The 22,161-nt window shown below is 46.2% G+C and overlaps 2 non-coding genes across 2 annotated transcripts; both read right to left on the bottom strand.

Moving 5' to 3' along the window:
- Positions 1-20,878: 20,878 nt before the first annotated feature.
- Positions 20,879-20,950, bottom strand: trnaa-ugc (transfer RNA alanine (anticodon UGC)). The gene has a single exon. It is a non-coding gene; the product is annotated as a tRNA-Ala (tRNA).
- A 167-nt stretch (positions 20,951-21,117) lies between these two features.
- On the bottom strand, positions 21,118-21,199 carry trnas-aga (transfer RNA serine (anticodon AGA)). The gene has a single exon. It is a non-coding gene; the product is annotated as a tRNA-Ser (tRNA).
- Positions 21,200-22,161: the final 962 nt, after the last annotated feature.

The raw sequence follows: 22,161 nt of genomic DNA, 5'->3' as shown, positions 1-22,161 counted from the left end.
AACGCCAGTGTCAACGTCGACAGTGAAGAGGCGACTCCGGGATGCTGGCCTTCTAGGCAGAGTGGCAAAGAAAAAGCCATATCTGAGACTGGCCAATCAAAAGAAAAGATTGGTATGGGCAAAAGAACACAGGCATTGGACAGAGGAAGATTGGAAAAAGGTGTTCTTGACAGATGAATCCAAGTTTGAGGTGTTTGGATCACACAGAAGAACATTTGTGAGACGCAGAACAGGTGAAAAGATGCTGGAAGAGTGCCTGACACCATCTGTCAAGCATGGTGGAGGTCATGTGATGGTCTGGGGCTGCTTTGGTGCTGGTAAAGTGGGAAATTTGTACCAGGTAAAAGGGATTTTAAATAAGGAAGGCTATCACTCCATTTTGCAACGCCATGCCATACCCTGTGGGCAGCGCTTGATTGGAGCCAATGTCCTCCTCCAACAGGACAATGACCCAAAGCACACCTCCACATTGTGCAAGAACTCTTGAGGGAAGAAGCAGGCAGCTTGCTGTCTGTAATGGAGTGGCCAGTCACCAGATCTCAACCCCATTGAGCTGTTGTGGGAGCAGCTTGACCGTATGGTCCGCAAGAAGTGCCCATCAAGCCAATCCAACTTGTGGAGGTGCTTCAGGAAGCGTGGGGTGACATTTCAACAGATTACCTCAACAAATTAACAGCTAGAATGACAAAGGTCTGCAATGCTGGAATTGCTGCAAAAGGAGCATTCTTTGACGAAAGCAAAGTTTGAAGAAAAAAATTAATACTTCAAATACAAATCATTATTTCTAACCTTGTCAATGTCTTGACCATATTTTCTATACATTTTGCAACTCATTTGATAAATAAAAGTGTGAGTTTTCATGGAAAACACGAAATTGTCTGGGTGATCCCAAACTTTTGAACGGTAGTGTACATAGTATGTCACAATTCTCCAAAAGGTTGTCAACCACCATGCGGCGAGCTTTTCCCCTGAGTGAATAGCACAAAGAACGTGACACAGAGACACACTTTAGAGCCAGAGTCTATCACCTGATGAGTCACGTGACGATGACCTTGGTTCCATCTCTCCAGAGACCATTGGGTACCCATGTCACTATTAGTGTGGTCTTTGTTAGTTAAATGATGTTAAAGTCCAGTCGGAAAATTATTGTTGGCAGAACTTTGCATGTCTGAGACAACAGGATGCAGGATGTAATGTCACATACTGACACAGAGGTTAGAGAGAGGAGACAAGAGTGGAGAGGAGACGAGAGAGGAGACGAGAGAGGAGGCAGAGAGGGAGGGAGAGGGAGGAGAGAGGAGAGAGGAGAGCAGAGGAGAGGAGGAGAGAGGAGAGGGAGGCAGAGGGCAGAGGAGACGAGAGGAGACGAGAGGAGGAGACGAGGGGAGGAGGGGAGGAGGAGAGGAGGGGAGGAGGGGAGGAGGGGAGGAGGAGAGGAGGGAGAGAGGAGGAGAGAGGAGACGAGAGGAGGAGAGGAGGAGGGAGGAGAGGAGGAGGAGAGAGGGAGGGAGGAGAGGAGGAGGGAGAGAGAGAGGCGAGGAGAGGAGAGGGAGGCGAGAGGAGACAGAGAGGGGACGAGAGGGAGAGGAGGAGGGACGAGAGGAGACGAGAGAGGAGAGAGGAGGGAGAGGGAGGAGGGAGACGAGAGGAGAGAGGAGGCAGAGAGGCGAGAGGGAGGAGAGAGGAGGGAGGCAGAGAGAGGAGGAGAGGAGGAGACGAGAGGAGACGAGGAGAGAGGGAGAGGAGAGGAGAGGAGAGCAGAGGCGGAGGGGAGGAGAGGAGGAGGAGGAGAGAGAGAGAGAGGAGAGAGAGGGAGCGAGGAGGAGGAGAGAGGAGGCGAGAGAGAGGAGAGAGAGGAGAGAGAGAGAGGGAGACAGAGAGAGAGAGGCGAGGAGAGAGGGGAGAGAGGAGGAGGAGGCAGAGGAGAGGAGAGTGGAGACGAGAGAGGAGACGAGAGGAGAGACGAGAGGAGAGTGGAGACCAGAGAGGAGACGAGGATGGACAAACTTCTTCTGAGCGTCGTCGTCGTGTCAGGCAAGACTTTGATATCTTGTATTCTTTTCCCCTCTTCTTCATTCTTATGTCTCTGTTTCATAATGTGTCCCTGTGACATTCCTCTCACTTCCACTTCTTTGTTGGTCTTTTTTCTCTCATGTAAAATGATCACTTGCATGACTGAGCTACGTCATGAATATGAAATGTGCTCAACATGCCGTGTGTCCACCAGGCCTGTGTGCCGTCTCACCCGCTGCTGTACACTACTACCATGTTCATCATGAGCTGAAGACCAGGACTGAAGCCCAGCGCCACTGCAGAGAGAACAACATGGACCTGGCCACCATACGAGACCTGGAGGACCTGGAGAGCCTGAAGACCCTGACATTGGGTTTAAAACAATACAGATTTGTTTAATGCTGATAACAGTATTGTTGTTTGTTGGTCTGTGTCCCTGCAGGAGAGGAACCGGCCCAGTGGGGGCTTGGCGACCATGAAGACAGAGGTGCTCTTGTCTCTGGAGCTTCTGCAGAGGGTGAAGGTGGAGTTTGATTGAATACAGGTGGACTGCTGCACACAAGTCCCCAAGAGACTGAATCACTTTAGAAATTATTTTCTTTTCGAGCCATTAAACGTTAACCACATTTGTTTGGTTTTCTTTATGCTTTAAAAACATGAATTTATCGGTTTATTATTTATAATTTATGTGACCTGTGATTTCATTTTTACATTTCAAGTCCACAATTGTTCTGCTTTGTGGCCTTCTGCACTTTAAAAGATTCATCTCAGTGGTCAGTTTTTGAACACCACAAAATATTGAAAAAATACAAATACTGTGAACAAACACTTTTTGATGCTTCAAGACTATTTGTTCATATTCTGTTACACATACATCATGTAGCAATCACACAACGTTGTATTGTAAAAGGGAGCACAGCAGAATCCTATGCAGTTATTCACAGCCTCATAAAATACCGCAGTGTCCTTCTTGTTGGTGTTATGGATATGGTCACCCTACTCCTACCTCTACCCTGACCTCAACTTCATTCTGGTAAATCAAAGATCCTTGAAGTCTTACACTATAAGGTGAGTCATGCATATCACTGATGCTGCTGTGTGTTTCACATCTTGGCTGGCGTTATTGACGAGTCATACTAATTTGATGTACAGCCGTATCATCACGGCTAAGGTTCCTAAGGTCTCAACGGGCTTGTGGAACAATTCTTGGTGCAAATGTGATTTGCTTTATTGTTTACCTTTTCTCAGTTCCTGCTTTTACATTGCCTCGCTTAAACGTGTTCTTCTAGCATTCTCTGGTTTTACGTTGCCCGGAACTATCGTGATGTCTTTCCTTCCCTGGTTGACGTTGTCAAGCTTAACATAATAAATGTTTTCTACGTTGCCCGGTTTAACGTGATCCTTTCCTAATTTCCTGGATTAAACATTGCTGGGCAAAACGGAATCTTCCAGTTTCTTATAAATATAAATGTTGGTTGGAAAACCCACTCTCATGTCTCGGTAAAAATGTTCAGGATATTTCTGTTATCTCGGTCTGAATGGCGACCAGTGAAAGATGACAATTTCTCTTTTCTTCACCCGGTCTAGTGTTATGCAGTTGTCCCCGACGATGCGACCCGACTCTACCTGTCCTGCGGTCTGAGAGTGACCCCGATTCTGTTGTGTGGTCTATGATATGTGACCTTCAACGGTTCTGTTCTGTGGTCTACACTGGACCCCAACCTCTTCTTGTCTATGATCTGACTTGAACCCAACCTTTCCGTTCTTTGGGTGCAACGAGACCCCCGCTATCAATTCTAGGATCTTAAGGTCTCCCAAAACTTCACAGTGGTAGTTCTGATCCACACTATCCTTTTCTGCGGTCTACACGGTCCCCAATCTGTCATTGTCTGTAGTCCATCCTGACCCCAAGTCTATCTTTCTGCGGTCAGTCGAGACCCCGCTATCATTTTCGGGATCCGTCGCTATTGTAGAGTAGTTCTGAAACTGGGCATTTCGCAGATGATGGAAAACAGGCTTCCGGACGCGCGTGAATTAAGTGATCAACATTTAATGGCAGGAAGTTTAAAACAAACATTCAAGGCGCTCTTCCTCGGCTCCCGGCGCCTCCGCCCCCTTAGCCTTGTGGCCTCGGAGATTACCTGTAGAAGATACCCGATTTCTCTAAACCACGGAGTTTCATACTCAATCTCACTGGCCCCGGTCAAAACGTCACTTCCGGTCCAGTCGCTAAACAAGTATTTTCACAATAAGAGTCCCGTCTTGTTATTGTCCGCATTAAAGTCACTTTCACAATAAAAGTCCCTGTTATTGGAAGTCACTTCACGGAATTCAACCGGCCTCGTCAATCTATAATACTAACATACAGTCACTCTCATGCAATATACATTAATTCTTGCCATTTACATTTGCATAGAGTAAACATGACCCCTATGCTTCATAATACATAAATAACAATTTCAATATTCTCCCTAATATTTTCTATTATAATATCTTTCTATATGTATTAATTTAAAAACATAAGACTTCTGCAGATGTTATCAAAATATTTCTATTACAACCTAACAATCCCTCCTTTTATACTTATCCAATAGTATAAACAACCATGTAATAGCCCTTTTATTTTGACACTCTATGTAAACAAACATTGTACAACATTTTAATTATTACTCATTATCATTCAGCAGGCCTGTGGAAGAAGATCACTCCCTCCTTTTGTCACGAATTCCCCACCTTCCTTGTTAAATTCATCCTTCTTACACGTTTCATTAACTCTCCTGTCATTCCAGATCCTGTCATCCTCACCTGATTGTCCCTCATTCCCTTCACCTGGTCTTCACGCCCTTCTCACCTGCAGCCCCTCCCCTCGTTAGTCCCTCATCACCTTCACCTGGTCCTCACGCCCTCTCACCTGCAGCCCCTCCCCTCGTTAGTCCCTCATTCCCTTCACCTGGTCCTCACTCCCTTCTCACCTGCAGCCCCTCCCCTCGTTAGTCCCTCATTCCCTTCACCTGGTCCTCACGCCCTCTCACCTGCAGCCCATCCCCTCATTAGTCCCTCATTCCCTTCACCTGGTCCTCACGCCCTTCTCACCTGCAGCCCGTCCCCTCATTAGTCCCTCATTCCCTTCACCTGGTCCTCACGCCCTGCTCACCTGCAGCCCCTCCCCTCATTAGTCCCTCATTCCCTTCACCTGGTCCTCACGCCCTTCTCACCTGCAGCCCCTCCCCTCATTAGTCCCTCATTCTCTTCACCTGGTCCTCACGCCCTTCTCACCTGCCTCTGATCACCTCGTTAGTCCCTCATTCCCTTCACCTGGTCCTCACGCCCTTCTCACCTGCAGCCCATCCCCTCATTAGTCCCTCACTATTTAGCTCCCTCACTTCCACTTGTCCTCTGCCAGATTGTCTTGTGTGTCACCGCCAAACCTTCCAGCGTTATTAGAGTTATTCCGGACCTGCCTGTTACGACCCTGTTTGCCTGTTAACCCGACTCAAGAGTTTGCCTGCCCCTTTTTTGGATTTGTTGCCCTGTTGGACTGACTACCTGGTTTTGACCCTGCCTGAAACATACAGTAAACCGCCTCCTCCTGCATTCCTGTGTTTGTTGCTTTTGGGTTCCAGTACCTGTAACCCTTACACCTTTCATCCCTGCTTCTCAAGGAAACTAACTAACACTAAGTGTCAGTGTGAATGTATTCATCACAAAGGTAAACATCTTGCTGTCCTGATGGTTCCGGTTGATGTAACGTGTGCACTGTCTAAGTGTCTCTGTGCAGGTGTCTGTGAATCCAGTCCCTCCGCATACGTGCTCTGCAACTCCAGTTCCTCATTGTCAATGATGGTTGCGATCGTCCCACTCAGCTGAGGGAGCATGAACCACTGCGTCCACAGACTGCAAGCAGTTAACTGTCTACCAGCAATTCACTCACTAAATCTCAGCTGAGGACTTCTCAAGGATCTCGGCCTACATGCAGCTACCTGCATGCCGTGGTTCTCTGGTCAAAAAAGCCTCGTCTCTGGAACCTGTCTCATACATCCCGGGCGTCCCAGCACCTGGGGAGATATTATTCCTCATGGTTCTCACTGGCTGAGCCGTCGGTCCGTCGGTGGATTCGCATATCCACATGATGTCATCTGTCCCTCTTCCTCTGCTTCGTTCTGTCCTCTGCTCCGAATGGCATCGCAGGGGTCCTCAGGATGGCTCTCCGTCTGCTCCTCAGTCTCTCCGAGCCAGGTGATGACGGTGTCCGATGCTCCTGTGGGCAGCTCCTCATGGCAGGTCCTCACAGCAGGCAGCCAGCACACGATGGAGCTCGATGCTGGAGCGTCAGGTGTAGCTGTTGAAGAGAATGAGAAAACGCAACACCACACAGCGGCCACTAGGCCGGCTCTATACAGAATGTGACACTTGACTATGAAAAATTGTCTATATTTTAATTTCTAGTGTCTAATATTTTCTAGGATTGGAAACGCAATCTTTAACTCAGTCGGAGGAACAGCTTCTCACCCCGTGTGGGAGGAATCATCTATTAAATGCGCATCTGTCATCCAACAGAGTCTCAATTACTTATCCCATCCAACTTTATTTATCTTGACTGGTTATGATAAATGTAATTGATCCTATCTATGGCCCTTGACTAGGGCATAGAAATATTCAAATCCTACTAGGATCTGATAGCAGGCAGGTATTCGTCCGGCACTCTTCTCTCTTGTGCTCGAACCCTAAAACAGCTTATGGGGAAAAACAAAACATTTGCACCTGATGGTGCCATTAATGACAGGAGACAGTGAGCAGTGAGAGTCGATGTTGTCTGCACACATCTTCCTATGTTGCAGTCCTAACTCTCGCTCTAATGTCTCAGTATAATACAAATATGAACATATTTACAAAAATGTGAAATGGTTTCACGGTGTGAGACCACTTACATCGAGGGCGCTCTGAGGTCCTTGCAATGACCCCAGAGCGCCCCATTCGCCTGGACTTAGGCCGTGGGCTCCGGTAACCTGCTCAAAGAAAAACTTAACTCTGGTTCGTTCATTTCTCAAACATTCTCCAAAGCCATGCCATGAACTCGGCTATCCCCTCCCTGGGCGATAGTCTGCTCCAGTGAATGTGTTCTCAAGATATATTTCTTCATGTAGGTGCTTGTTTCTAAATGTGTTAAGTGTTTGGTTGCAAAGCTGTGTGCCAGTCAGACCTGATCACTCCTCGAACGCCATATCTCGGTATCAATTCTTTTTTCAGCCATTTTACGACCGACTTTGCATCTTCTTTGATCAGTGCAAATGTCTTTGAACGGTGCGTCTGGCACTGGGAACTCTCCTTGGGGACATTTGTATGGTCTTTTCATACTGAAGTCATTGCAGGTTGGGCATTCATGGTGAGGAAGTTTCACCATCTCTGTCATGTAGGGATGCCACCAGAGGATGGAGACTTCTTCCTGTTCTTCTGGGATTCACATGAGAGGGACCATATGCCTGAGTCCTTGACACATCTTTGCAGGTGCCACTATGCGTCCATCATGTGATCTCCAGAGACCCTCTTTCTGGCTGGCTCCTTTGTGTGCCCACTGATTCTGCATGAGCTTAATGTCCTCCAATCCAAGTTTCGGGAGTTCCGGTGTGTCACTGGCTGTCATCTGTTTGGCATAACCTGCTGCTTTCTTAGCTGCTAGGTTGGCTGCATCGTTGCCTCTTGCCACTGTCAAGTTCTGATGGCCTTTGCACTTCATTACTGCTACTTTGTGTGGTAGCAGGATGACAGCTAATAGTTGCTCCAAATGGCTTCTGTGCTTTACTGGTGCATTTGCTGTAGTTAAGAATCCCCTTCTCAACCACTGGGGACCGTCGACATGCACGGTTCCATATGCATAAGCTGAATCGGTGTAAATGTTGACCGATTTCCCTTTGGCGTGTTCCAGCGCTTTTGTCAAAGCCACTAATTCTGCGAGCTGTGCAGATGCTGGTTGAGGGATGATTTCAGCTGCAATGGTTGAATGTCTCTTCCCTTGTTGTTGCACTACAGCATATGCAGCGATGTTGCTCTCTTTTCCTCTGTGGCAGTGTCCATCAGTGAACAGTGTTAAGTCAGGACTGTCCAGTGGTTCCTTCTCAAGTCCATTCTGATCTTGAGATCTTTTCTTGCTGTCATGGAGAATGTACTTGAGGTCAAAATGTGTGAACGCCTTGTTCTGTGTTGAGTTCGAGCTCGTGACACATTACAGGGTTCCCAGTTGCTTTGTGCAACCTGCTCGCCCCTCTCTAAGGTCTTGCTTGAGCTGTAGTACATTAGCTATCTCCTCTATCCCTCCTTTTTCTGAAACAACCTTTGATTCAGAAAACTCAAGGTGGACGCAAGTTGCAGTCATCTTTTGATGTTTGGCCAACTTCTTGCTTGGATCTACGTTCTTGTGATGTCTCTGGATATTCCACACTGACAGTGTTCAAGTGGAGAGTGGTGGTACTTCATGGTGCAATTTGGCAATGAACAATCCTGAGGTGCTGCTCCTTCGATGGCTGTGATGACAGGTCTCTTGGTCTCTTGGTCATGTGGCATTATTTGGTCGTCTATACGGAAGTCCTCCTCTTCCTGGGCCTTCTTCTTGCTGGCAGTCCGGCATCCAGTATCCAAACTGGAGGAAACATGGCTCACTGTCTCTGGGATCCGCTTGTTACTGTTGCCAGGGAGATATGGCTTCTTGCTTCTGTTGGGAGGCAGGCTGGTGTTGTCCTCCCTCTTGCATGAAGGTGCTCATGGCTTTGCTGACTTCCTCACGGATCTGTGTGGCTAGATCAGGTGCAAGAGCCATCTGTTTGTGTGTCTTCTGGTGGCGTTTAGAAGCTTCTGTATCTTTTTCTGCTAGTTGTAGCTTTAGCAGTCTCATGGTCATCTTTTCTTTGTTTGCCTTCTCCTCTTGTTCATCTTCGATGTGCTCGGCAATGAAGTGGCTGATATATTCCTTCCATATTGTTACACCCAGACCCTCTGGGTAGTTCTGTGTTCACTGTCTGTTTCTGTTGTGTTGTCTGTCACTCACCTTGTCTCTCGTTTCAGACTCCGCCCTCCTGTGATTGCAGACCCCGCCCTCATTGTTTCCACCTGTGCCTCATTCCCCTGTGTATTTAGTCTGTGTCGACCTCTTGTCTGTGTCGGTTCGTCTCTAAACGTTGCCCAGTAAAAGACGTTTGCTTTTTCCTGAAATCTGACTTCCTCATTTCCGCAATTGAGTCCTACTCTCCGTGGCGCCCCGTCAAGTCATGATACATATCTCATAAGTGACATTTTTGATGCCCACCGTCCGGTACATTTCTCTGGTGAGCTTGGGTGGGAGTCCTTTTATCACTGCATCCTTCCATATGTTCATGGAAGTGGTGTGGTGTCTGGTGCCTGTAGCTGATTCTCAGACTTCTGGCAATCGTGATAAGTAGGCCTCAGCATCTTTATCTGGTCTTAACTTGATGCCAGACAGGTTGGCCATGTCAGGGGTAAAAGGCCACCATGTTCTGATGGCAGCGAACAGGTGTATATTGACAGTGTCCACATCTTGGCTGTTATGGGCAGATGAGCAGCCAGCATCTCTCTCCAGGTCGTCTAGCTCTCTCAGCGAGGAGCATTTTGCCAGGATTGCCCTCATGTCTCCTACTGCCAAGGGGATCCCGGTGGTGGCAGCATCGAGTGCCTTTATCCAGGGGACTTCTCCTCCCGATATGGGGCAGCTGGTCCGTGATGAAGTGCATATCCCTTGGGCTGTACAGCTTGTACTGGGTGACCCCGGTGCTCGGTGTTATGAGTGGGGCTTGGATATGGTGTTGTTCCGCTTTGTCTTGGGGGCACTCTGTCTGTAGTTGATGCTGGAAGTCATCTGTTGGTGGAGTCTGCTTGGCTCTCCGTGGGGACCTAGTTCTCTGGTCCAGCTTGTAGGCACGTTCAATGTGCCCTTGAAGTCCAATTCTTGGGATGAGTCTTTCGTCGGGTGTTGGGGTGCAGAGGGCAGACTCATGAATGCTGCTCCAATGCTGACTGCAGGGGCTGGACTGATAGGTCCTAGGTGTCAAAGCATCTTGATGGGGCTGGGGGCTCTGTACTGGGGGTGGGGGTCGATGCGGCACTAATGGGGGAAGGGGAGTTCTCTCGGTGGCATCTTCCTTCCAGTGGCATCTGTGGCTGGGCTCTGGCCTGAGCAGGGGATGACGGGGCACTTTCTTTCTCTCCTCTTCTCTTCCTTTCTTTTCCGACTTTCTTCAGGTTTCTGCCTCTCCTCTCCTCGTCTCTCCTCTCCTCTTCCATCTGTTTCTCACGTACTTTAACTTTCTGTCTATCCTCTTCTTCTCGCTGTCGCTCCCTTGTCCTGGACTCAGCTAAATCCTTCTGCAGCTGTGCGACCATGCTACGAAGGTCTGACTCAACTCTGCCTTCTTTCAGTTCAACTACTGGGGCCATAAAGTGGGGGGCATCACACCTAGGTGTGCTATTGGCATATGGGGGAGGGTACTGATCTAAGTTGGGGTAGATGGAGGGGGTGGGGGCCGGGCTTGATGGCCTTGGTTCCGGGGCTGCCTCTTTATGCAGGGTTCCAGTCAGGGGAGCTTCTTCTTTGGGGACGTTCGGGGGTGCTGTTCCTTGCTGCTGGGCTTGAAGCCGCCTTGCTTTGGTGTCTGCATGGATTGCCATACCATGCTACAGACGCCTCGCTTGCACCACAGCGTCATTGGCTTTGGCGCTCTCTGCTGGTCGGGATCGGAACCACTTCTTCCCTTGCTTCTGGTCTTCTGCTGCTTTGACGCAAAATTTGAGCAAAAGCATAAGTTTCTGTTCTTATGTGGGCCCCTCCAGGGTGGTTACAACAAAACTAAACCTGCATGCCATTGCTGCAAAGCCTCAGCTTGTAGTGGTGTGTGGTGTTTCGGCTTTCTCACCATATACACGGGCGAGAGGCGTCCTCGATCTGCGATTCAGGGGTCTTGATGTCGTCTGATCCTGACATTAGAAGGGGTAGGGTCAGGACTGCTTAATATAATGTATGTAAGGAAATGTAAATGCACAGAAAAAAAAAGAAAATTTTTCGATGAAAAAATAAAAAAAAAAAAAATCGATTTTGCGAAAGAAATTGAAAGAACATTTATTCTACACTATGTGTCTAATTTGTGGGTGCGGTGCAGTTGGGGAAAAATGCAAATTAGGTAAGCAATACATTTATATAGTGACATTGAACAGCATAAAAAGGTGTTATTCTAACCAATGAACCAAATGTAATTTTTTCTGTGAAATGGGAGAAGCTGTTAATTTAACCAACACTGTCAATTATGAATAAGCCGACCGCAGAAATCCAAAGATGCTAATCTGCGGAAAAGCAAATGATAAATCAATAACACAATGCAAACGTCAATAATTGAAACTCAAAAATCGACAATCTGTCAGCAACTGATAAACCACGAACCACCCCACAAACAGGCAATAATGAGAAATCAAACAATCCACTGTAATCCAAAAATGGCAATATGAATCAAAAACCAAGAAACTCTCTCTTCAATATGGTTAGGTTAATCCCTAGCATGCCTCGTCCACAACCACTAGTAGGCGCCACCTCAAATGTGTAATGACGTCCTAACTTATGTAAATGTCTTACAACCCCCAGACCATGTGGGCGAACAAAAGTGCTGACTCAAAATGGTGGATTTAAAACAGGACAAAAAAATAAAAATAAACACGCTGTACTTCTTGCATCCAAGCGTATTCAGAGGATCCCCTTCGTGAATTGCCTAAAGCAACAGACACGGGCAACCCAACTGATTTATGTGGAATAATGATCTTGTAACTGTGCAGTGCGCCAACGTACACCAGTTTACGCATGTAATTTTAATCTCGTAACTGCGCCGTGCGCCGACGTGGCCCAGTTTAAAGATATTATGTTAGTTGTCTAGCGTGCTCTTAGTGAGACCCCGCGTCGTCTTCGTCCAATTTTACTATGTGCGCCAAACTAACAGGCTAATGTACAGTCACCCTTATTGGCCACAATGGGGGTGATGATCCTTTTCCACGAACTGCCAAGCAACTGTACACTTATCAGAATTGTCAGCGAAAGACCCGATCGTCTACACTGGCAGTTTGATAGCCACGATAGTGGTCCTGCCTTTAGTACTAGCTTCCAGGCACATCATAAGCCACAAGTCTTGATACAAAAATGTGCTACTCACAAAACAAAACGAACAACGAGGAAAGCACAATATGACAAAAACATGCAACGTAAAACACGTGAAGAATACACACAACGCTGTTGCAACAGCGACACACCCGGTGTTAAGAGTACACACAGGCCACTCACACACTTCCACGTGGCCACACACACTCCAACAAGGCCTGCACCAGACACGTGGAAAGAGTCTCTACAAGACAACACGAGGAACGTAAAATGAAAACAGAAACAATTCACGTGGAAGTCGTGAGACAAACGATTCATGCAAACGCACTACAGAAAGACACAAACAAGCACAATCGCGCACACACGACTACACATTAGCGACACTAACAACGTGCGACCGACCACGCGGGCCAAACATGGGAGACGTGCATGCGTAAATGTGCCACAAAACGTGCAGAATGTGCAAACGCGACTGGAACAAATACACATAAAACACAAACAGCGTCAAACGTTTGTTAAACTCCTCCCGCGGGCTTGTGCCCTCCATCGTGTTCCGACGGCAGAAATAGTTTGATTCCTTAGCGCAAGCTACTCACCGCAGGGACGCCTCCGAAGCCGTAACGATGGTGGCCAACTCAGTTTCGCCTTCGTGGTTTCCAAATTGTAAAGTATTCTGAAACTGGGCACTTCGCAGATGATGGAAAACAGGCTTCCAGACGCGCGTGAATTAAGTTATCAACATTTAATGGCAGGAAGTTGACAGAGATATAAATGTATGTTATGTTATTGCTTACCGTATCTTAAACTCAACAATCAGAGGAGCTTCCCGAACTCCGCGTTCCCACCCGAAGGTTGTGCTATGTGTTTGGGGAGTCAGATAAGGAAGTGATAATGAACCAGACGGAAGGAATATGTCAACTTGTCCTCAGTTCCACTTCTCCTTTGTTGTTGTGTGTGTGTGATTAAGCTTTCAATAAAAGGCTGGACCAAAGGGGTGCTCGGCGGAATGTCTTGGAGGTCGTCGTGCTCGTAGCACGCGTCTGAGCTTCCCTTTGGCCAAAGCTTACAAAGATACTACGTTGTCTGTGATTCATTTCTCACCTCCTTGACCGTGAATATTTTACATGATATAGAGAGGAAAATACCTATCATAACTTGGTGCCGTGACCCGGATCCCAACATACCCATCGGCTGGATTTTCTTTTCCTGGAGCCACTGACACCTGTGCAAGGCCCCGACTGATCATCGGATTAAGAGACCGCTCAGCAGTGGATAATAATTTCTGCAGAGAGGAGATCCAGTCGTGGATTGACGGGATCCGCGGATCGAAGACCGAGGAGACTGACCCAGACAAAGTATGTATGGTTTTGCCCTTTTGCGAAAAATAAAGGTTGATTCTGCGCCGTAAAATAAGGTTTTGCCCTTTTGCGAGAAATAAAGGTTGACTACGCGTCGGAAAAATAAGGTTTTGCCCTTTTGCGAAATAAAGGTTGACTACGTCGTAAAAATAAGTGTTGTGAACTAATACATATTCGTGGGAGGTTATATGTGTTTGTTTAGCTTTGTTTGTTTATATTTGTTTGTGAATGAATGCTGTGACTCTATTGAATCAGCGTCGCCCGACCTGTTCAATTAGACAACCACAGATTAGCAAGTTTGGGTAAAGAAACGAGGAAATGTACTAATACTATACGATCACACCATAAACAATGGGTAATTCTCACGGAAAGCCTGAAGGCGAATTTCCAGGCGACGCATTGTTTATGTTCAAACAGGACTCAGATAGTGTAAAATATCTGAGAAAATGGAAAACAAAATACGGCTTTTCCGGCGAACTAAATGTTTTTGAGATAGAAACAATCTGTAAGACTCTAAAAACCATCGCCATAGAAAACAAAATACCTAGACTCAGCGAATCAATACACCACAAACTAAAACAAGCAGAACAGTGGTTCCGAGCAGCAAAAGAGGGCACAAGCCCACGAAAAAGAAAATTAAGGGCCGTAGAAATCACGCGAGAAAGAGTTCACAGGCCCTGTACACAAAAACCGATTTGGGCCGAGACCAACGTAAAGCAGTTCACCAGCACCCCGTAGCAACAGCGTCCAGCTCGGAGAGGAGCCACAGAGCGAGCCGGATGACGAGGAGGACGTATCACCTCCAGCATACGACCGCGTCACCACCGTTATATCCAAAATTAACAGAGCTCCAGGACACAAAACCCCCACGATTGCCACACGCCACGTAACCGTCCCACCGACATACCGAAGAACGCAAACGCATTTCCAATGTTACAAGTCTCTAATCCACATGATGCGGACACACGCGTATGTGTTCCGGCCATGGATGGAGGCCGAATGTACCAATGCATGTGAAGGAGTTACTCCACCACAGAAAAACTTTGATCAGTTCGTATTAGATTTGTTCATGCTGGCGAATCCTACAAATTGAACGGCAAGGAGATGGAGAAAGTTATGCAGAAAATGTTAGGGCTACGATGGGTGAAATGCAGGGGATTATACAGGAATAGCGGACGAAGGAGCACCTTTGTCCACCATTGAACGGTCCAATGGTGGGCGTTACAGAGACCAGGTAGAGGCCGTTATGACAAGAGCTCGCCCACTGTTCCAACTATCAGCATCCCACAGCAGATTAGCTGCATGTAAACAGGGACCCGGAGAGTCAGTCTCGAGTTCCAATTCCGTTACGAAGAGGAACACAGGGCAAGCAGTGGGATCCCCTACGAGGATGGGGGAGGAACACCCTACCAACAATCATTGAAGCAGGGCATCCTCCGTGGTATCCAGAAACCTATAGAGGACTGGATTAGAAAACACTGCGTCACTTGGGAAACAGCTAACATGGACACAATTATGTCAAATGCGCGTCACGCAGAAAACCTCATTAAACTGAAAATGAACAAAGGACCAGAGGTCTACGTTCGAGAGGGGGGGGATTTTGGACTGACTGCATACCAGGGGAGGGAAACCACAAGGGGAGGGTAGGGAGGCCGAGGAAGAGGCCGTGGACAGACTCGAGGGAGGGGTAGAGGGCGAAATGAGGAAGAATGTTGGGCCTGCGAAGAGGTTGGACATTGGTCACGTGACTGCCCCAACCCTAAGTGGGGGCGGAAACGTCCCCTATGACAGCCACAGAGCAGCCCAGCACCCTCGTAGAGAACGAGACTGACTACGAGGAGACTAACAAACAGAAAGATGAAATAACAAAAGGCAATGCTAACGCTGATGAAGAAGCAAAACGCGCGGCTAAAACACCACAGGTACACGCAGTACGAACAACACCGTCAAGTCCAATAGACATTGAGATCCTACCAAGAAGTCTATTCAAGGCCGTTGCTATTTTGAGTCATGGGCAATGCCATGTCTCAACAGGAGGGATGGTATCTATGATAGAACAAAACTACTTACATTTTTTTTGTAAAGCATGTGTGACATGCATCAAGCACAACCCTCAAGGAAACCTAATCATTCATGGACGACCCTACCGCCTACCACTAACTCACCCAGATTTAGAGCAAGTGGGTGAGAAAGAAACACTAGTGGAGTACATGAAGAAGACCATGATGGGGAGAGGAGTCAGGGAAGCAAATGTCTTGCCAGATTCACCTGTCTCCCCCATTATGTCTGTACAGGTCAGCGACTGGGTCTTCATCCGCGTCATCAAGAAAAAGACGTGGAGCGACACTCGCTGGGAGGACCATTCAAGTCCTTCTGACGACTGCAACCGCTGTAAAGATAGCCGAGAGGACCACCTGGATACATCTTTCCCATTGCAAACTGTTCCCTACAGAAATCCCGGACCAGTGCCCTGATCCCGAGACGACCACGAGCAGAGGAAGACTGACTTCAAAGGGGCTGTCCGCAAAGACAGCCATCTCAACGTCAGTGAAGAAACCAACGATCCCTGCTCTTAGGTGTCGGCTCGGGTGATGGAGCGAGAGGTCCCGAGGAACTCAAACGAGAGGAGCAAGGGAGAAGGAGCGGAAAGAAGACCATCCAGACTCAGAGACGCCGCAAAAGAGGGTTTCCAGAGGTCCCGAGGAAGAAGGGACGCAGCTGGTACCAACCCGCTGCTGTCACAAGAGAAAGAATGGACACACATGCAACACAGTCCATGGGATGGAAAGAACGAAGAAGAGAAATACCCAAGGATGAAGAATAAGTGGTACAAATATGTACATGTTTTGCAAAAGCTACAACAAAACTAATTGTTACGTGTGTTCCAAACTACCCTTTGCTTCCAATCAGGTCACCTTGTACGCCCGAGAATGAGTGAGGCACAAGCAGGGTGTTTCATGAGCATGGCTAGGAGTGGACATCATGAAGACAGTTTAATGCTAGAAGGACCCCATGGTACACCGACGCCAGGAGTTGATAAGGGATATTGCGCCAAAACCTTCTGGGTCGTGTGGTATTACACGGTGAAGGGATAATTCCTCAGTCAGTGGTGATGGAAGACAAGAAAAACCACCCACTATGTTACCGTCAAAAACTTGGTAAGACAGACATGGGAACTACTACCAACTGCGATCAAATAAAAATCGACGGAAGGAGCACCATTGAATGTACATGCTCCATCCAATGGTACATTTATGATACAGGAGGGTGGTGGCTATGCGGAAACAATGCCTATATCACTCTCCCGTTCGGATGGAAAGGAACATGCGCCCCGATTTTTGTAACAGATCACACAGTATTTATTACTGAGGGAGAAGTCCGAGCACGTGAAAAACGAAACGCACCAATCTTCGTAGCCCACGATTCAGTATGGGGTACCGATGTACCCCAAGAGTACAAACACTGGACAGATGGCCAAAAAGTGCTCCTCGCCCTGTTCCCGTGGGTAGGAACTGCAAAAAAATACGTTGCGTATTGAGACAGTAGATTATCGGCTCGGACTGTTCATCAACAGCTCCCTGATAATCGAAGAGGCCCAAAACAGAGAGATAGACGCCATCCGTACCATGGTGATGCAGAATCGAATGGCCCTTGATTTACTTACCGCAGCCACAGGAGGAACATGTGTCCTTCTGAACACATCCTGCTGTACGTATATTACTGATGATGTCCACTCCCAGAACATGACCGACGCACTCGGCCGCCTATATCAGTTGCAGCGAGCGATGGCGGCCGACCACAAACCCAGGCCATATGAAAGCTGGTATGATTGGCTGTTTAACGGCTCATGGAGGCAGGTCCTCATTAAAACTGGGACGATGTTAGGTGCGGGATTGTTGACCGTCATCTGTGTGCTGAGTTGTGTGATCCCGTCTATTCGTGTGATAACAATCAGAGCAATCAATACCCTAACATCGGTGTCTGGGCTCACCTCACGGATGGAGCCCATTGAAACGACCGCGTATATTCATATGTATGATGACATGGGAAGACCTGTCAATGCTCCCGTTTAAGAAAATATAACGTTAACTTTTGGTTTAAGCTTGGATGACATAATTGTGTAAAACTCCTCACAAGGAACGGACAATTATTGATGTGAAGCTGCTGACTAAAAAGTTTAATTCCCAAAGAGATTGGTGTGGTGTTACTAACAAATTATGTGTAAGAAAAAAAGAATAATCATGATTCTGCTTGGACTGCTTAACCCAAATACGTAAATCACATGCTGCTTAGAAATTAGACAAATCAAATGAGTGCCCTTATTGACCATGTTTAAATAATAAGCAATAGCATAAACAGGAGGGAACTGACAGAGATATAAATGTATGTTATTGCTTACCGTATCTTAAACTCAACAATCAGAGGAGCTTCCCGAACTCCGCGTTCCCACCCGAAGGTTGTGTTATGTGTTTGGGGAGTCAGATAAGGAAGTGATAATGAACCAGACGGAAGGAATATGTCAACTTGTCCTCAGTTCCACTTCTCCTTTGTTGTTGTGTGTGTGATTAAGCTTTCAATAAAAGGCTGGACCAAAGGGGTGCTCGGCGGAATGTCTTGGAGGTCGTCGTGCTCGTAGCACGTGCGTCTGAGCTTCCCCTTTGGCCAAAGCTTACAAAGATACTACGTTGTCTGTGATTCATTTCTCACCTCCTTGACCGTGAATATTTTACATGATATAGAGAGGAAAATACCTATCAGAAGTGTAGAACAAACATTCAAGGCGCTCTTCCTCGGCTCCCGGCGCCTCCGCCCCCTCAGCCTTGTGGCCTCGGAGATTACCTGTAGAAGATACCCGATTTCTCTAAACCACGGAGTTTCATACTCAATCTCACTGGCCCCGGTCGAAACGTCACTTCCGGTCCAGTCGCTAAACAAGTATTTTCACAATAAGAGTCCCGTCTTGTTATTGTCCGCATTAAAGTCACTTTCACAATAAAAGTCCCTGTTATTGAAAGTCACTTGACGGAATTCAACCGGCCTCGTCAATCTATTATACTAACATACAGTCACTCTCATGCAATATACATTAATTCTTGCCATTTACATTTGCAGAGAGTAAACATTACCCCTATGCTTCATAATACATTAATAACAATATCAATATTCTCCCTAATATTTTCTATTATAATATCTTTCTAGATGTATTAATCTAAAAACATAAGACTTCTGCAGATGTTATCAAAATAAACTATTACAACCTAACAGTATCTATTCCTGAGAAGCAGACAACACAACATTTCCCAGAGACCTTTCCCAGACACAAATTACATCTCCAACCTGTTGTTATTCGGAACTTGAGTAACGTCACAAAAACATACGAATGGAAGAATAAGTAAAAAGTATATCATCAATAACCCTTTTTTCATAATCTATCATGCAAACTAAACCATAATATTGAGCTACAAAAATGGTCTGTATCAGTTCTTAACTATGTGTGTGTGACTTATGTCCCAAGGCCCCGAATTGAGGAGCAATTTGGACATTGTGGTTAAACTGTCTAATACATTATAAGAGACAGAAGCAAATATAGTGATGATGTACATCAAAATAAAGAACGCAACTTGGGCTACAAGAATCAGAAAGCCATTTCAACACAACTCAAACACCAACTAAAATAATCATTAAAATATCATAATCAGAATTTTGTTAGGAGTCGACCCACTCAGCATGTTTCCGGAACTAGCGAAACGTAGCTCGGTGCTATCTGAAAAAGCGAGACAGCACAAAGCAAGACGACTCCACACAAATTCTAAATATCTTTACAGAACCATTCTGCAACAAAGCATCACGGAGATATGAGCCAAATAACACAGGCACATGAATCGCTTCATGCTTCAGATATATGTCACGCCTATATCCATGTGATATTCAAAACATCGTGGACATGGGGAGGGAACGTGCAAATCAAGTGTAAGGAAGTTCAATTTCAGCGTATCAGATTTAACATTTCACAAATGGATACGCCTTTCTAATAATAATAATAATACATAACATTTCTAGAGCGCTTTTCATAGTACTCAAAGACGTTTCTGTATCCTATTGGTTCACAGTGCTGTCAATCTTGTCTTTCTTGGTACAAATCAATTATATTAGTTCTGACGAATCGGAAGAGGTTTTTATACCGGCCCTTCCCCTGCTGAGATACCTCTGTGCGTATTCCTCAGCTGCGAGTACAAGGAAAATGATCGTTACGCACGAGGACCCATGCGCACATCACCACTTTGTTTTATAGTTCTTTTATCTTTGGTTTACTGGTGTAAAGCCAAATACTGCTGTATTTGGATGTTTTGAGCACCATAAGTAATCCATCCATCCATTCTTATCCGCTTATGGTACGTTCACAACGTACAGAGACGTGTAGCTGCTATAGACGCTGCAATAGATGCATACATTTTCCGGGCGGAGCGTTTCTTGGCGTTTAGGGCGGCGCGTTTTCAGCGTCAATGTTTCTGCTTCAATGTTATTCTGGCTTCATCACACCATATAAAAAGTTCCCAGAGCTTAACACATGACAAACACCTCGTGGATCCAGAGCTGAGCCGAGACAACTAGGCTGGTGAGCAGGAAGCAGCCAAGAGGAGCGTGACCTTAAAGATCCTGGCAGACCTGAGGGCCTAAAACCAAAAGGTACTCATGGTATCCTGCCTGGACATGGACCTCATAGACCATGATGAGCTGCAGCTGGTGGACGAGGTGGACAAGGAAGTATGCCAGAACGAGAAGTGTACTCGTAATGGGATGGAGATTAAAAAGATCCAAATTAGCCTCGAGATGAAATCTCTCCTTTCTCTAAAAGCAAATGCAGATGTTGGCCAAAAACCTACGATGATATCAAAAAGTATGAAGAGAGGTGAGTGTGGCTGGCTGGAAGTTGAACAGCATCATACGGGTTGCCAAAATATTATCAATTATAATCTTTCTTTCTCAGATGAAGTGAGGTGCAGCTGGTAGCCGGGGAGAGGAGAATGAGGAGGAGGAGGTGGAGGCCGGGCCAAGCAGGGAGCCATGAGAGAAAAAGAGATGCCACCTTCAAAGGGACTGGGAGAGGCAAGCCATGAGGCATGTAGTCCTCCCTAAGAATATTGGTCAGAGGGAAACGTACAATTTATGTGTTTGATTTAAGATTATAATTCCATATTAAATAAAAATTAAAATGTGCACCTGCACATTTCTTTCAGCAGTTTGTCAGCTAAACCTCAACTGTGTTCTATTTGCCTTTACTTTGTGCACTCTTTTATAAAGTTGACGAGTTTTTTGATTGTCAAGGTTCCAAACATCATGTGTTAACTGTGACTATAATAACTAGTGGAGATGCCGGGGATTGAACCCGGGGCCTCATACATGCAAAGCATGCGCTCCATCACTGAGCTACATCCCCTACACATCTTAGTATATTGTCTCTATTTCTTCACCAGGCTTATGTCAACAAATTGTAGCAAATAAGCAGTTTTTGGGTTCTCTTTTCCTCAGCTGATCCCAATATGTGTCAGAAGGGAGATCTCTGATTGTCTTATTTGTTGAAAAGAAACTTCTGAAATTGTATTTCGTTGTTGGCAGGATTTTAACCTGCGCGGGGAGACCCCAATGGATTTCTAGTCCATCGCCTTAACCACTCGGCCACAACAACCCACGAGAGGTAGGACACCAACTTTCAGAATGAATTAGAGCTTCACAGAGACATTGACTAAATGCTCATTTCTAGAAAGCAGTTTGTCAGCTAAACCTCAACTGTGTTCTATTTGCCTTTACTTTGTGAACTCTTTCATGAACTTGACAAGTTTTTTGATTTTCAAGTTTTCAAACATCATGGGTTAACTGTGACTATAATAACTAGTGGATTGAACCTCGGGCCTCATACATGCGAAGAATGCGCTCTACCAGGGAAGTCGTTGGCTGAATTCTTCTGAAGACTCTACCAGGCATCCGATATATTACACGCTTTCACCTCTAATTCGATATTTTTCTTTTAACCTTTATAAACAGGATTTCTGATTTGGGAATGTCCGTCCAGTATTCAGGAATAAGTAATCCACCATTCAAACCTGTACCAGCAAACAGTAGAAAGGGTGCTGTAGCTCTGTGCTCAGCCATGTCTGGACGTTAAGAACATAGCATCACATTCAGTTTGCATTGGTTACAACATACTGAAGTGCATCTTCATTGTGTTCTGATAAGAGTGTTGGAGCTACAAGGAAATATCAATGTTGTCAAATATAATGATACCTTATACAAAACAGTCGCCGTGTTGAAGTGAGTTCATCTTTGTTTGCTCCGTTTATTTGAATGTGTGCTGTTGAATCGACTGAAACACAAACACCAACTCATCCTCAGTTGACTTCTTGCAAATTGGTCAGAGGCAAATTTAAAGATACAGGAGTGAAACTAGAACATTTGTAAATCAAAATATACATTTGAATATGGTTCTGTATGTTCCTTTGAGTTCAGGTGGAAAGTTTATTTCGTAATAAAGAGTTCGCTCAGTGTGCTGCATGACAACAGATTCATATTTTACTGGAATAAAAACAGCAACGCTGCATTGAAGCGGTTCTTGAGGATTGTGTTTGACACTTTGTGTGTTCCAGTCATCAG

The sequence above is a fragment of the Pseudoliparis swirei genome, unplaced genomic scaffold (genome assembly GCF_029220125.1).
Source record: "Pseudoliparis swirei isolate HS2019 ecotype Mariana Trench unplaced genomic scaffold, NWPU_hadal_v1 hadal_31, whole genome shotgun sequence".
In the NCBI taxonomy this organism is placed as follows: Eukaryota; Metazoa; Chordata; class Actinopteri; order Perciformes; family Liparidae; genus Pseudoliparis; species Pseudoliparis swirei.
This window is presented reverse-complemented; position numbering and strand designations above follow the sequence as displayed.